Source organism: Epinephelus lanceolatus, chromosome 3 (genome assembly GCF_041903045.1).
Source record: "Epinephelus lanceolatus isolate andai-2023 chromosome 3, ASM4190304v1, whole genome shotgun sequence".
NCBI classification, from domain to species: Eukaryota; Metazoa; Chordata; class Actinopteri; order Perciformes; family Serranidae; genus Epinephelus; species Epinephelus lanceolatus.
The window spans coordinates 47,346,604-47,359,748 of NC_135736.1; the positions used below are offsets into that span (position 1 = coordinate 47,346,604).

A 13,145-nucleotide genomic window follows, 5' to 3' on the forward strand; every position below is an offset into this window, starting at 1 on the left:
TAACTATGTTTTAGTAATATAATTATATGACAGTAATTCTAACCTACAACAGGGTTTACATATGTCTACAGTGTGTTGACTTGGTTTTGTTACATGTACTTATGTCCTCTGTTACCCCAGCTGCACTATATGAAACACTAACAACATGAAACACAAACACACTCTCAAACACAACACAGAGGCTCTCTTTACAAGGCTGAATGAAAACTTTTAAACAAGTCAAATACTCAAATGACTGACCAAGTCATTTAAAAGGGACGAGGGCAGAAACACAGAGGGCCTGGTGTTAAGTAAAAACATGTTAAGTTGTGTGAGTAAGGAAACACAACAGCTGCTGGAAAAACAAAGTAAACATTGAACATTGCAGAGGCAACTTGGGGAGACACACTTATGCATGAGAGCTGCTTGTTGGATGAAACGTCTGAACGATAATCTGTCTGGTGCTGCCGACTGTAACAGGGTCTCGCTTGCTGTTGTCAGGAGGGTCTTGGGGAGTGAAGATGATGATGATAGTGATGAAGATGGCGATTCCATGTAGATGAAAGTGGTGGTGACTGCATCATTTAATTGTGGTTGATGTGTCAGATGCAGGACTTTCAGTGTGATGTCAGTTACTTAATTAATTAATTCAACTAAACCTGAAAATCTTTTACTGTCTTCCTCTCGAGCGTCATGCTGACGTCTACATGTGAGTTCATATCTGACACCTCTCTGAAAGCCTCTTTCTCTTGTTCCTAATTTTAATGTCTGAAAAACTGTTGTACGAATTTGAATGTTTAGATAAGGTAGTGGTGCCACACCATGGTCACTCATTATAAGGATGTCAGTTCAGACTGGATTCACTGCAACTTGCAAACTCCCAACACTCAGAGGAAAACAGACGACGAAGGCAGCCTGAGAGCATCCACCAGATATCACTCTCCAGAAAACAGGTAAATGAAACAAGCGAGAAAAGACTTGAAAAATCATCAACTTATTGTGTAACTTAATGCTGTGTATTAGTGTCGCTTTAGTTGTTGACAATTGCATACTGAAAGAGTGAATGTTGAAGACAGTTGAGTCACATTGTCAGTGATGTTTTGCAGGTGCAGTCATTAAAAACATTTTTTCATTAAGCTGATTAACAACGTAATTCGACCAGCATTATGTTTTCCCTTAACATATTTGCTGTTACAAAGTAGTAGTATGTAAAATGCCATGTTTAGGGGACAGGGTTGCAGCAGTTGAGACTTAAAATACACTTAAAATCGTGATTACATTACCCATAAGGGATTTTACAATATAGATATGTATCACAGTATGAATATGAAGTCCAGGACTGAGGTCACAATCTGTTTCCCACTGTTGTGTGCACTGATTATAGATAGATAGACAGTTCACAGTGTGTGAATGAGGCCCAATGAATTCTTGCCCAGGCCTCTAGCAAGTGTTCAGGTTAGCTGTCAGACAACTCAACAGTGATGGTGCAGATTTAAAATAATTCAACACAACATTCCTCTGCTCCTGCTCTTCATTAACTTACTTACCTTTTGCTGGTACATGAAACCAATGGCGGTTTTAGGGGGGGGCCAGCAGGGGCCAGTGCCCCCATAACTCTGAGTCTGGCCCCCCTGCGGCTCCCCCGCCAACAGTCAGAGGGGCAACGCAGAACGCAGAACTAAATCGTCTCGACAGGCTGCCGGTCAGACCACTTAAAGAGGCGCACCCACTGGATCATGCAAAATACACCACACAAGGAGGAAAAGAGTGCGAGTTTTCCAGTGTTCAAATATAGTGTTTCCCATACATTGACTAATTTGCCCCACCATAGTCTCCAAAAATTGGCCAGATATAAAATGCCTCCGGTAAATGAACGTCACTCTGTAGCGCACTGACTGGAGCGCCTACTGAGAATTCTTTGGCTCCCCCTCCCTCCCACTCACCCTCCCCAGCCTCACCACAGACATCGCTCTCCTAATATGGGCTTGAGTTGATAGAGCAGAACGCATTTCCAAATGGAATACTGAGGAATACTAACATCCACTTCGTGAGGCATTCTTTGAAACACCCGAAAAACATCAGTAGAGAATTGTGTGGTGGTATTTAAGACAACTCTGAGGCTGCACGGCAACACACAGCACCACTGAAGTAAGCTCTGAAAACTTTCTCTGTCTGATTTGGCTCATGGTACTTACATGTCACATCATGTTGATGGAGCGATGTGAAATACAATCCAGAGTTTTCATGGGTGTCTTATTTTGATTTTTTGTCTTTTCTGCACCTGACTTCCTGTTTGACTCATTTGGTCTGTGCAAATTGGCGTGCGTCCATCAGAAATAGACCTGGTGCGTATTTGTAGCAGATGGGAGCATCAAGCTGCTTCAAGGCTGTGGCTGGTGGAGCAGTTTACATTGACGTGAATGGCCGCTATTAGCTCCTGCACCTGCGCCTCGGCTGGATCACGCACGCCACGGATCCAGTGGGTTGCCATAAATGGGTCTGTCCAAGAGGCATTCAACTACCAGAGGGCTTCTGATACCTTCTTTTCAAAGCCGCATAAAATTAAATGCTCTGATTCAGGGTGCAAACTTGCAAATCTTGAGGGAGGGAGGAAAGCAGTAATTTGTGTCTATTTGTGTGTAACTGATTTGAGTCTTACCTTTTCTTTTCTTTTCGTACTGCGTATTTTGTCTTGTTTTGCGTATCTGTAACTGTGTTTGTGAGTGAGAGAGTTTTAAAAGAACATTTTGTCTGCACATGATTTAAAATAATAAAATAGCCCTCCAGAGGCAGATCAGTATGTCAGTCATTTTTCTTTTGACTACTGAAATGTTTAACCACTCATCCTTAGCTGTATTTTAAGTGTAACCCTTCACCATAGCATACCACTAGTGTTTTTATCAGTAAAAACAGAACATTTTTCACGCATAAAAAGCACAAAGATGTTGAGATCTAGGCATATCCTGCCATCATAACTTGGCTCTCAGAATTCACCAGATTGATGCCTTTAAATCAGATATATACAGAATGTTCTCCCGGGGGAGTATCTTATTGTTCAGACTTAGATATTTGACCCTACTTGTATGTGCCCCTGTATCAAAAGGACTGGCCCTAGCTTGGCCCCCCATTGAAACTGGCCTAGAATCGCCACTGCACGAAACACACAACAACTGATTTCAGGCATCCTTTGCTGAATACTTTTCCCTCGTCAGTTATCTGAGACATATGAGAAAAAAAAGTAATTACAAGTTGGAAGCTAGTCAAAAATAAAAAAAGATTATTTCTGTAACTTCCACATGATGTGAATAAGCTTCACCACTCTTGAATGTACAGTACAGGCCAAAAGTTTGGACACACCTTCTCATTCAATGCGTTTTCTTTATTTTCATGACTATTTACATTGTAGATTCTCACTGAAGGCATCAAAACTATGAATGAACACATGTGGAGTTATGTACTTAACAAAAAAAGGTGAAATAACTGAAAACATGTTTTATATTCTAGTTTCTTCAAAATAGCCACCCTTTGCTCTGATTACTGCTTTGCACACTCTTGGCATTCTCTCCATGAGCTTCAAGAGGTAGTCACCTGAAATGGTTTCCACTTCACAGGTGTGCCTTATCAGGGTTAATTAGTGGAATTTCTTGCTTTATCAATGGGGTTGGGACCATCAGTTGTGTTGTGCAGAAGTCAGGTTAATACACAGCCGACAGCCCTATTGGACAACTGTTAAAATTCATATTATGGCAAGAACCAATCAGCTAACTAAAGAAAAACCAGTGGCCATCATTACTTTAAGAAATGAAGGTCAGTCAGTCCGGAAAATTGCAAAAACTTTAAATGTGTCCCCAAGTGGAGTCGCAAAAACCATCAAGCGCTACAACGAAACTGGCACACATGAGGACCGACCCAGGAAAGGAAGACCAAGAGTCACCTCTGCTTCTGAGGATAAGTTCATCCGAGTCACCAGCCTCAGAAATCGCAAGTTAACAGCAGCTCAGATCAGAGACCAGATGAATGCCACACAGAGTTCTAGCAGCAGACCCATCTCTAGAACAACTGTTAAGAGGAGACTGCGCCAATCAGGCCTTCATGGTCAAATAGCTGCTAGGAAACCACTGCTAAGGAGAGGCAACAAGCAGAAGAGAAACAAGAAACACAAGGAATGGACATTAGACCAGTGGAAATCTGTGCTTTGGTCTGATGAGTCCAAATTTGAGATCTTTGGTTCCAACCGCCGTGTCTTTGTGAGACGCAGAAAAGGTGAACGGATGGATTCCACATGCCTGGTTCCCACTGTGAAGCATGGAGGAGGAGGTGTGATGGTGTGGGGGTGTTTTGCTGGTGACACTGTTGGGGATTTATTCAAAATTGAAGGCACACTGAACCAGCATGGCTACCACAGCATCCTGCAGCGACATGCCATCCCATCCGGTTTGCGTTTAGTTGGACGATCATTTATTTTTCAACAGGACAATGACCCCAAACACACCTCCAGGCTGTGTAAGGGCTATTTGACCAAGAAGGAGAGTGATGGAGTGCTGCGGCAGATGACCTGGCCTCCACAGTCACCGGACCTGAACCCAATCCAGATGGTTTGGGGTGAGCTGGACCGCAGAGTGAAGGCAAAGGGGCCAACAAGTGCTAAACACCTCTGGGAACTCCTTCAAGACTGTTGGAAAACCATTTCAGGTGACTACCTCTTGAAGCTCATGGAGAGAATGCCAAGAGTGTGCAAAGCAGTAATCAGAGCAAAGGGTGGCTATTTTGAAGAAACTAGAATATAAAACATGTTTTCAGTTATTTCACCTTTTTTTGTTAAGTACATAACTCCACATGTGTTCATTCATAGTTTTGATGCCTTCAGTGAGAATCTACAATGTAAATAGTCATGAAAATAAAGAAAACGCATTGAATGAGAAGGTGTGTCCAAACTTTTGGCCTGTACTGTATATCTAACATATGTTGCACATACATATTTCTTATTCTTATTTCTACTTATGTACATATTGTGTTGTACACTGTAGCATTATACACGCGTTTTTACATTTCTAAACTTTGTGCCTTTACACATTGTACTGTAGTATAAGGCACACATTTTTATATATTTCACATTCTTTACATACTCAGCACATTATACATATTTTTAAATATTCTGCATACTAGTGTTAACACTGTAGTGTAATGCACATTTTTAATTGTTTTATTTTTACATACTTTGTACTTTATACTTCTTATTTCTATAATTCTCTAATTTCATCTGAGTGACTGTAACGTATCGCAGTTCCTCTCGGGGATCAATAAAGTATTTCTAAAAGCAGATATTTATTTTAGCTCTTTTTGTGTCTTTTCTGTTGTACTTTCTTTTCCAGATCGACTGACTCTGTGAGCAACAAGAGTGAAGGTAAGAGCTCACAAAACCGCTGAACAAGCAGAGCACAAACGTGCAGAAATGCAAGGTTGAGCGCTCCTCTAACTTGATGTCCTCTTCTAATCTACAACCATACATACAGAGCTTGTTATACTAACCGTGAATTGTTATGAATGATCTAAAAAACAGCTCTAACTGCAGGTAATAGTTGAGCCTAACCAGCTATGTATCTAAAAATTAGTTGAAATCCTGTAGGGTGCTGATATAGAAGTAGTCCTGTACAGAAGGACAACGTGTCAGGGACGAGAATTTAGAGACAAATGTTTTCCCTTTTCACCTACTCACTTTTATGTTTAAAATTGAGCATAGCGTAAGTTCAGGCAGGACATGATGTCAAGCTCAGCTGACATCCCAGCTACATCAGCTGATCTCAAGCAGCCCAATCAACTGATGGGGGAGTCAGCTGATAGATCACATGATTCCTTTCTGTGCAACCAATTCGCAAATCCCATTCAGGGCGCCCTATTTAAACTGCTCTGGCCTGCCTACTGTCGCTGCTTCCTCTGCAACCTGCCTCCACCCCAGCTCCTCCTTTTTTATGCTGTGTCTGACTTATCAAGGTCATTTCTGTTTGTCACTGATGCTGCTCTGTTCTGTTCCCGGGGGTCTTTGCTGCTGCTCTACCCACCTTAGGCTTTCCATGTGGCCGCATGGAAGGGCATAGAGGTGTGCTCTCTCTGCGTTAAGATTTTCTACGTAGGTGCATGGAAGGGCAGAGGGGTGTGCTCTCCCCACCTTAGGCTTTCCACGTGGGCGCCTGGAAGGGTGAGGAAAGGCAGAGAGGCCCCAGAACAGAGTCATACCGCCAAATATAATACTGCAGTAGAAATAAAGTTTTCTTTGACAAAAATGGTCCTGACTATCTCTTAATAACTTGATTTGTGTGCAGATGGCTGGTCTGTGTGGGATGGCTGTGATGCTGGCCTTCAGCATGTCCATTGGAAACAGCTTGCCTGTGGATGTGACTTGGGTCACAAATCATGCAGGCATCCTGAACCAGTGAGTCAATATGCTGCTAGTTGTTGGGGGTACAAAAGAAAGTTCAGCATTCCTTAACTTTTGTGTGAATATAGATGATGAGACTGTTGTTCTTAGCAACAACCATTCAGTTTTTGCATGCAGTAAATGTGTTATTTTCGCCTCATCTAAAAATGGTGTATGTGAATATTACTGTGGTCCCAGACAGTCTTGGAATTGCATAAAGTGGGTATGTCTGGAAAACTGAGTCTCCAGAGGATCCAGTGAGCCCAACTGTATTCATGTATGATGATGTTCAGATATGTCTAGGATAATCAAAGCTTCATAAAACTTTACAACCATAAACTACAGACCTAGTTTAGGGCATTCAGAGGATGTTTGGCTTCAGGTAAACACTGTTCCTATACCACACCCTCTGCAAAGCACTTCTGCATTTTTTTTGGTCACTCAATAGTCACTGACTGTTGAGTCACGAGCTAAGACCACAGCAGCAGCTAACACCCGACACCGAGCGTCTTAACAGTCCTAACAAACTCAAACAGACACAGAAACAGCTCGACTGTGTTAAACATGTTTATAACCCTAAGTTAACATAAGCCATTCCATGCTAACAGTTAGTCCCGTCACTGTGTGTGTTTACTTGCATGGAGGCAGACTCTCACCAACTGTTGCCGGCCAGTGTGGAGCTCACACTACCGCAGCAGTAGTCTCATGATAAATACTGAGAGCCCTATTTAGATGGTCTAAAGCGGATGGCAGAGGGCGCATAATCCATGTCGCAAGTGTCATTGCTATTTAGATGCAGGCGCAGTTGTCATTTTCACGCCCTGCGTCCTCGTCGTCTAACTAGCAAATGAACTTGCGCTCCTCTGGGTGTGTTGGTCTAAAAATGAGGAGTGGTCAGGCGCAGTCATGGCGCGTTGCTAGTTAGATGACGTAAAAAGCACCTGGTCTAAAGTCAACGGCGCAGCATTTCGCTGTTAAACAAGTTAGTAATATGCGTCTCTAGGCAGGTGCACAACGCGCGTGCACTCTGGTCAGACACACACGGAGCAGCCACACATATGCAAAAGATAACAAATAAAAATATGATTACAATGTGAAAGGTTATTATTGTGCACTTTAAAATATTTATCAGAAACACGTCTTATGCCAGGGCCACACTGCCAGCGAAGTGCTGCGAAGCGCAGTGCACAGAAAATCTCACGCTAGCCCGTTCACACCAGACGCGCATTTCTCCACGCCGGTCGACAAGCGCTTCTGCACCCAGCTGTTGTCTCCGTCATGTTTGGGGCTGTCTTTCCATCATGGGTATCTCTCTCTGTTTGCGTGTGTGTGCCCCAACCCCCACCCCCTGTAGCCGGCCCACACTCACTCTCTCTCTCTCTCTCTTTCTTGTGTGTGTGTGTGTGTGTGTGTGTGTGTTAGTGTGCGTGAGTGTGTGTGTGTTCATCTCTCTCGTGCTCTGTTTAGATACCACTGACAAATATGTATAGCCTATATTCCTGCCTGGCTTGACACATTTGCTCGCGGCTCACACAGAAAATAGACCAGACGCCGAAACAATCGCTGCAGGGCCGGCCGCGGAGCTGCGGGCGCGGCGTGGCTGGTGTGGATAACACAATCGGTTAACATGGGCGCTGAAAGGAAACTGGCTTCGCTTCGAGGCGCTTCGAGGCTGTTCGCAGTGCTTCCGCGTCCGGTGTGGCCCTGGCGTTAATGGTCAGTCATTAATCAGAATGATCTAATCGCAGTAATAATGATCATCATAATTTGTAGGTCCTAGCTGCAGGATCAGCACCTTGGGGAGCTCTGCGGCAGTCCTGACAGCTGTGCTCTGTTATATGATGAAAACAGGTTTGAATAATATTCCACAGATATTTAGTAAGATCTTTCTTGTGTTAGTGATCCCACGCCTGCTTTACCTCGGGGAGCTTGGGTGCCTGTCTGCTGTCCCCGTAGATCTGGTTCTGACAGGCCTTCACCTCCCGCCGGGGAGATCCGTCTCCTCAGCTGTAAAACGCTCACTCTTTCCAGTTGGTAGGTCCGCGATCTAACTAGCTCTCCGCCATGCGCTCTAATCGCACCTCTTTTAAAGCGAATGAGAGGTGACACTCTGATTGGCTTATTGAATGATACGCCCAAAACACACCCATGATTAATTCACAGAGTAAGTCCAACCCTTTTAGACTCTCCGCCATGGTGGACAGTCTAAAAACGCACTGTCTAACTAGCAAGTGACTGGGACACGCCCATGCGCCGCACACCTGGCGCTTTGCGTTTTAGACCATCTAAATAGGGCCCAGAGAGAGAAAAGAAAGAAAGAGCGACAGCAGGGCAAGGGAGCACTAATATGCTACACGCATCCCTGACATAAGATAAGATTTTACCAATTCATATATAGTACACAGATACATGCAAAAGTTTGGGCACCCCTGGTCAAAACTGTGTGTACTGTGAACAGCTAAGCAAGTAAAAGATGATTTCAAGAAGCACCACATCCTCTGCATTAAAGAAAGCACTTGTACATTTTTTTGGTCACTCAATAGTCACTAACTGTAGAGTCCGTAGAGCTGCAATTTATGTTCACTGCTTAAGTGTTTAAGTTCATTTCATTTATTTTATTGAGAACCTCAGAAATCTCATTGAGGGAAAACATTAGTTCTCACAGAATCTCTTTCACATCTCGTATCCCTGCTGTAGACTTCTAGTGTTGTTTTATCTAATACTGCTGACTTCATATCCCCCTTTTCCACCAAATTAACTCTGGTTCTTAAACCGGTTCTGATCAAGTTTTCTCAGGACCTTGGTGCTATCAAGCAAACCAGCCTGCATTTCCACCAGTTTTGATTAGAACCACTGTAATCAACAATATCATCAACAGAGGGCATTGCACAACATCAACAATAGAGACAAAGTTGTGGATTGGATTAATTACCTGCAAACTTTTGCTCTGCAACTTCAGATATTTATTTTTAACTAAAAAAACCCCAAGCATGAATGAGACCACTGCATGTATTTTTTTGTAATGATTTCTCACTTGACTTCTCCATCCTCTCTTTCCAACCTGTAAAATATGGCACGCCCACTGACGTTGTCACGGTTCACACTTCAGGTCAAGGAAAACCTGCTATATTTTGATTCCTGCTGAGAACCAACTTTTATGGTTCTGAACTGATATATTTTGTGATAAAAATGCTCTGAAGTGTTCAAAATTAGGGGCAGAAACCAGAACAGAACCGGTTCCATGTTGGTGGAAAAGCGATATTAGTGAAGTCTCCACTATGTTTGATTCTAAACCTCTTTGGCTGACTGATATGGAGCTACATTAGGGTCAAATGTTTTGTACTTGAAAAAATAAAATTTGACACTGAAAATTCATGTGTTGATCTTGAATTTTGAAAAATACAACAATGTATTCAAAATAAAAATAAGTCTATGAAACGTTTTTTCAGGTTAAATATAATTTTGATTCACTTTGGTAATTCTTTTGAATAAATAATTTATTTTCACTTTTCACTTCCATATATATTTTAACATTTGAGGTCTTATTTTTTTCAGTTGCATGTTTTATCTTTTCAGATTCAGATCTTATTTTATTCACTTTCAAATCTGTTTTTTCAGTTTCAGACTTTCGACCCTGATGTGGCGTGGGGGGCGTGGCATCAACTGAGAGGGGTGTGGAATCATGAGTGACAGTGCCTTCAGGGAACTAAAAGAACTAAAAAAAATTCTGACTCAACACTTATATACAGCATATTCATGTGACTGGCAGTGTAAAAATTGATGCCAGTGATAAACTTCCATTTAGAAATCTGTTTTAGACAGTACTGAGCACCAATTGCGGTATAAGAGTGATAAATTATGCCAGATTTTGCAGTTCAACAGCCACATTTTAAGTGCTGATATGTCCGATTTCCACTGAGCACTGTGAACGCAGCGTAGTGTCCACTTCACTTGCGATGATGGCGTCCAGTTGGTCGGGTCAATCTGCTAGAGCCCATACATCCAGCACACCGGTGAGAAATGTTAACTTAGTTTTGGGAAATCATAACAAATATTAAGGGGTCGTTTTTGTGACAACATACTTTTTTTTGTGACGTCTTTTAAGTGGCGAATTTGTCAGAGCTGGAAAGTGTGATTGTCCACAGCTCCATCATCACGGCCCTGTTGATGCTTCCTCATCCAGTAAACGTGTCCCCTGGATGAAACCTTTGAGCTTGGGGAAAAGGAAACAATCCTAAAACACCTCCCTACTCACCTGACCTGGCTCCAGGTGATTTTTGTGGCACCAGGTGAGTAGGGAGGTGTTTTAGGATTGTTTCCTTTTCCCCAAGCTCAAAGGTTTCATCCAGGGGTCGTCTGGCTGTGGAAGCATCAACAGGGCAGTGACGATGAAGCTGTGAAAATGTATGTTGTCACAAAAACGACCCCTTAATACTTGTTATGATTTCCCAAAACTTAGTTAACGTGTCTCACCTGTGTGCTGGATGTATGGGCTCCAGCAGATTGACCCGACTGACTGGACGCCATCATCACAAGCAAAGTGGACACTTGGACACTACGCTGTGTTCACAGTGCTCAGTGGAAATCGGACATATCAGCACTTAAAATGTGGCTGTTGAACTGCAAAATCTGGCATAATTTATCGCTCTTATACCGCAATTGGTGCTCAGTACTGTCTAAAATAGATTTCTAAATGGAAGTTTGTCACTGGCATCAATTTTTACACTGCCAGTCACATGAATATGCTGTATATAAGTGTTGAGTCAGAATTTTTTTAGTTCTTTTAGTTCCCTGAAGGCACTGTCACTCATGATTCCACACCCTTCTCAGTTGATGCCACGCCCCCCACGCCACATCAGGGTCAAAAGTCTGAAACTGAAAAAAAAACCCAGATTTGAAACTGTAAAAAATAAGATCTGAATCTGAAAAGATAAAACATGCAACTGAAAAAAAAGGACCTCAAATGTTAAAATATATATGGAAGTGAAAAGTGAAAATAAATTATTTATTCAAAAGAATTACCAAAGTGAATCAAAATTATATTTAACCTGAAAAAACGTTTCATAGACTTATTTTTATTTTGAATACATTGTTGTATTTTTCAAAATTCAAAATCAACACATGAATTTTCAGTTTCAAATTTTATTTTTTCAAGTACAAAACATTTGACCCTAATGTAGCTCCACAGACTGAGAGATAAAGCAGTCGCTATTCATGGCTCTGAATCTTTAAAATCAACCACATCCATTCATCCATTTATTTATTCTTTTACTATCCATATGAACCCATCTCCATCCATCAAACTTTGTATCTATAATCATACTCTGACACAAGGTAACACTGTGTGTGTGTTTTCTTTGGCAGGATCCGCATGGAAAACGTGCAGGTCTGTTTGGCTGTAAACTTCCCAGTGGACGACAAAAAGCTCGAGGAGGAAATGAAAGAGACTCCCTATGTGATAACAGGGTATAGAGGAGGTGATGTGTACAAAGGGACCAATGTGGTTGCAGCAGTGCCTCAAGAAAATACATCACCATCTGGAAAGACATACACTGAACATGCAGAGGCACGTGTTCTGGACAATATAAAACCTTTAGTTGACAACAGTAAGGATCATATTCTGGTCCTCTATTCTTACCTTTCTCCATGTGGTCAAAAGTGTACCAGCACAGATCCTAAACACAAACACACCAATATCTTGGACAAGATTGTTTACTAAAGTATTCGATGGGTACGGTGATATTAAAGAGACCTTTAATAAGCTTGCAGGGACTCAAATTGGTCAGAACATATTCCGTTGTTACTTCTCACATAAAGGTCCCAGTTGCATCAAGTGCTTCAACAATGGAGTACTTTCAGACGAGTGTGTTCATAACTAGGCCTAGATGTGTCAAAGCCACAACAGGGACTGTGGTAGAGTTTCCATGGAGGAGAGGAGATCTGGGGACCACAGTGATTCAGGTTCAAGTGGAATTTTAAACAAGTTATTTGCTTAAAAATGCACTTTCCTCTATAAAACTACAAGCTATGTCACTGCTGCTGAGGACCCACACACACTTCAGATGTGTTCTTTGGTCCAAACCATTCACCAGCAGAGCTTACATTTCCTTGCACACATACTGTTGAGGTGTATGGTCATTGTTTACCTGAGTGTTGACTGATCTGGGGTTGTTTCATGGAACTGATGGGAATCATGTTATGTACTCATGGCAGTTTGGTCTGAAGAGGACAGAGACTCATATTTTCAGGAGTCTCAGTGTGGTTTTAGGTTCAGAGGCATTTTCTGCCCTGTCCAAATTAATCGAAACTGAACTAACTGAAATACAGTAGACTGTGCTTCAGAGTTTAAACAGCCACACAATAAAATGACTAACTGTATTCAGTTTGAGTTTTGCTGATATAAACAAAACAACTTGACAAGATAAAAAGGGAAAATTGAGATTTGGTAGAAAAGTAGTCTGACTCCATGAAACCTTAACAGTTACTGTAACTCTGAGAATAAAGCAAAAACATATTGTACCCTATTTCAAAAGTCAGAAGTAATATTTTGCATTGACTTGATTACATGTTAAATAATAATAACAATAATAATAATAATAATAATAATAATAATAATAGTGAATGTGGATGTTTAATGTATATCAACCTCAGGATTTTCAGGACACATGTCATTGTACTCAATACCTGTGTAAAGCATTACCAAACCCTCTGATGTTCTGCTCTTTCTGATTAAAGCCTGGCTCAGCATTGA

At 41.8% G+C, this 13,145-nt stretch overlaps 1 long non-coding RNA gene across 1 annotated transcript; it reads left to right on the forward strand.

The window, feature by feature from the left end:
- Positions 1-833: 833 nt before the first annotated feature.
- LOC144462521 (uncharacterized) lies at positions 834-13,145 on the forward strand. Its single transcript, XR_013490797.1, has 4 exons — positions 834-932; positions 5,352-5,383; positions 6,300-6,409; positions 11,759-13,145. It is a non-coding gene; the product is annotated as an uncharacterized LOC144462521 (long non-coding RNA).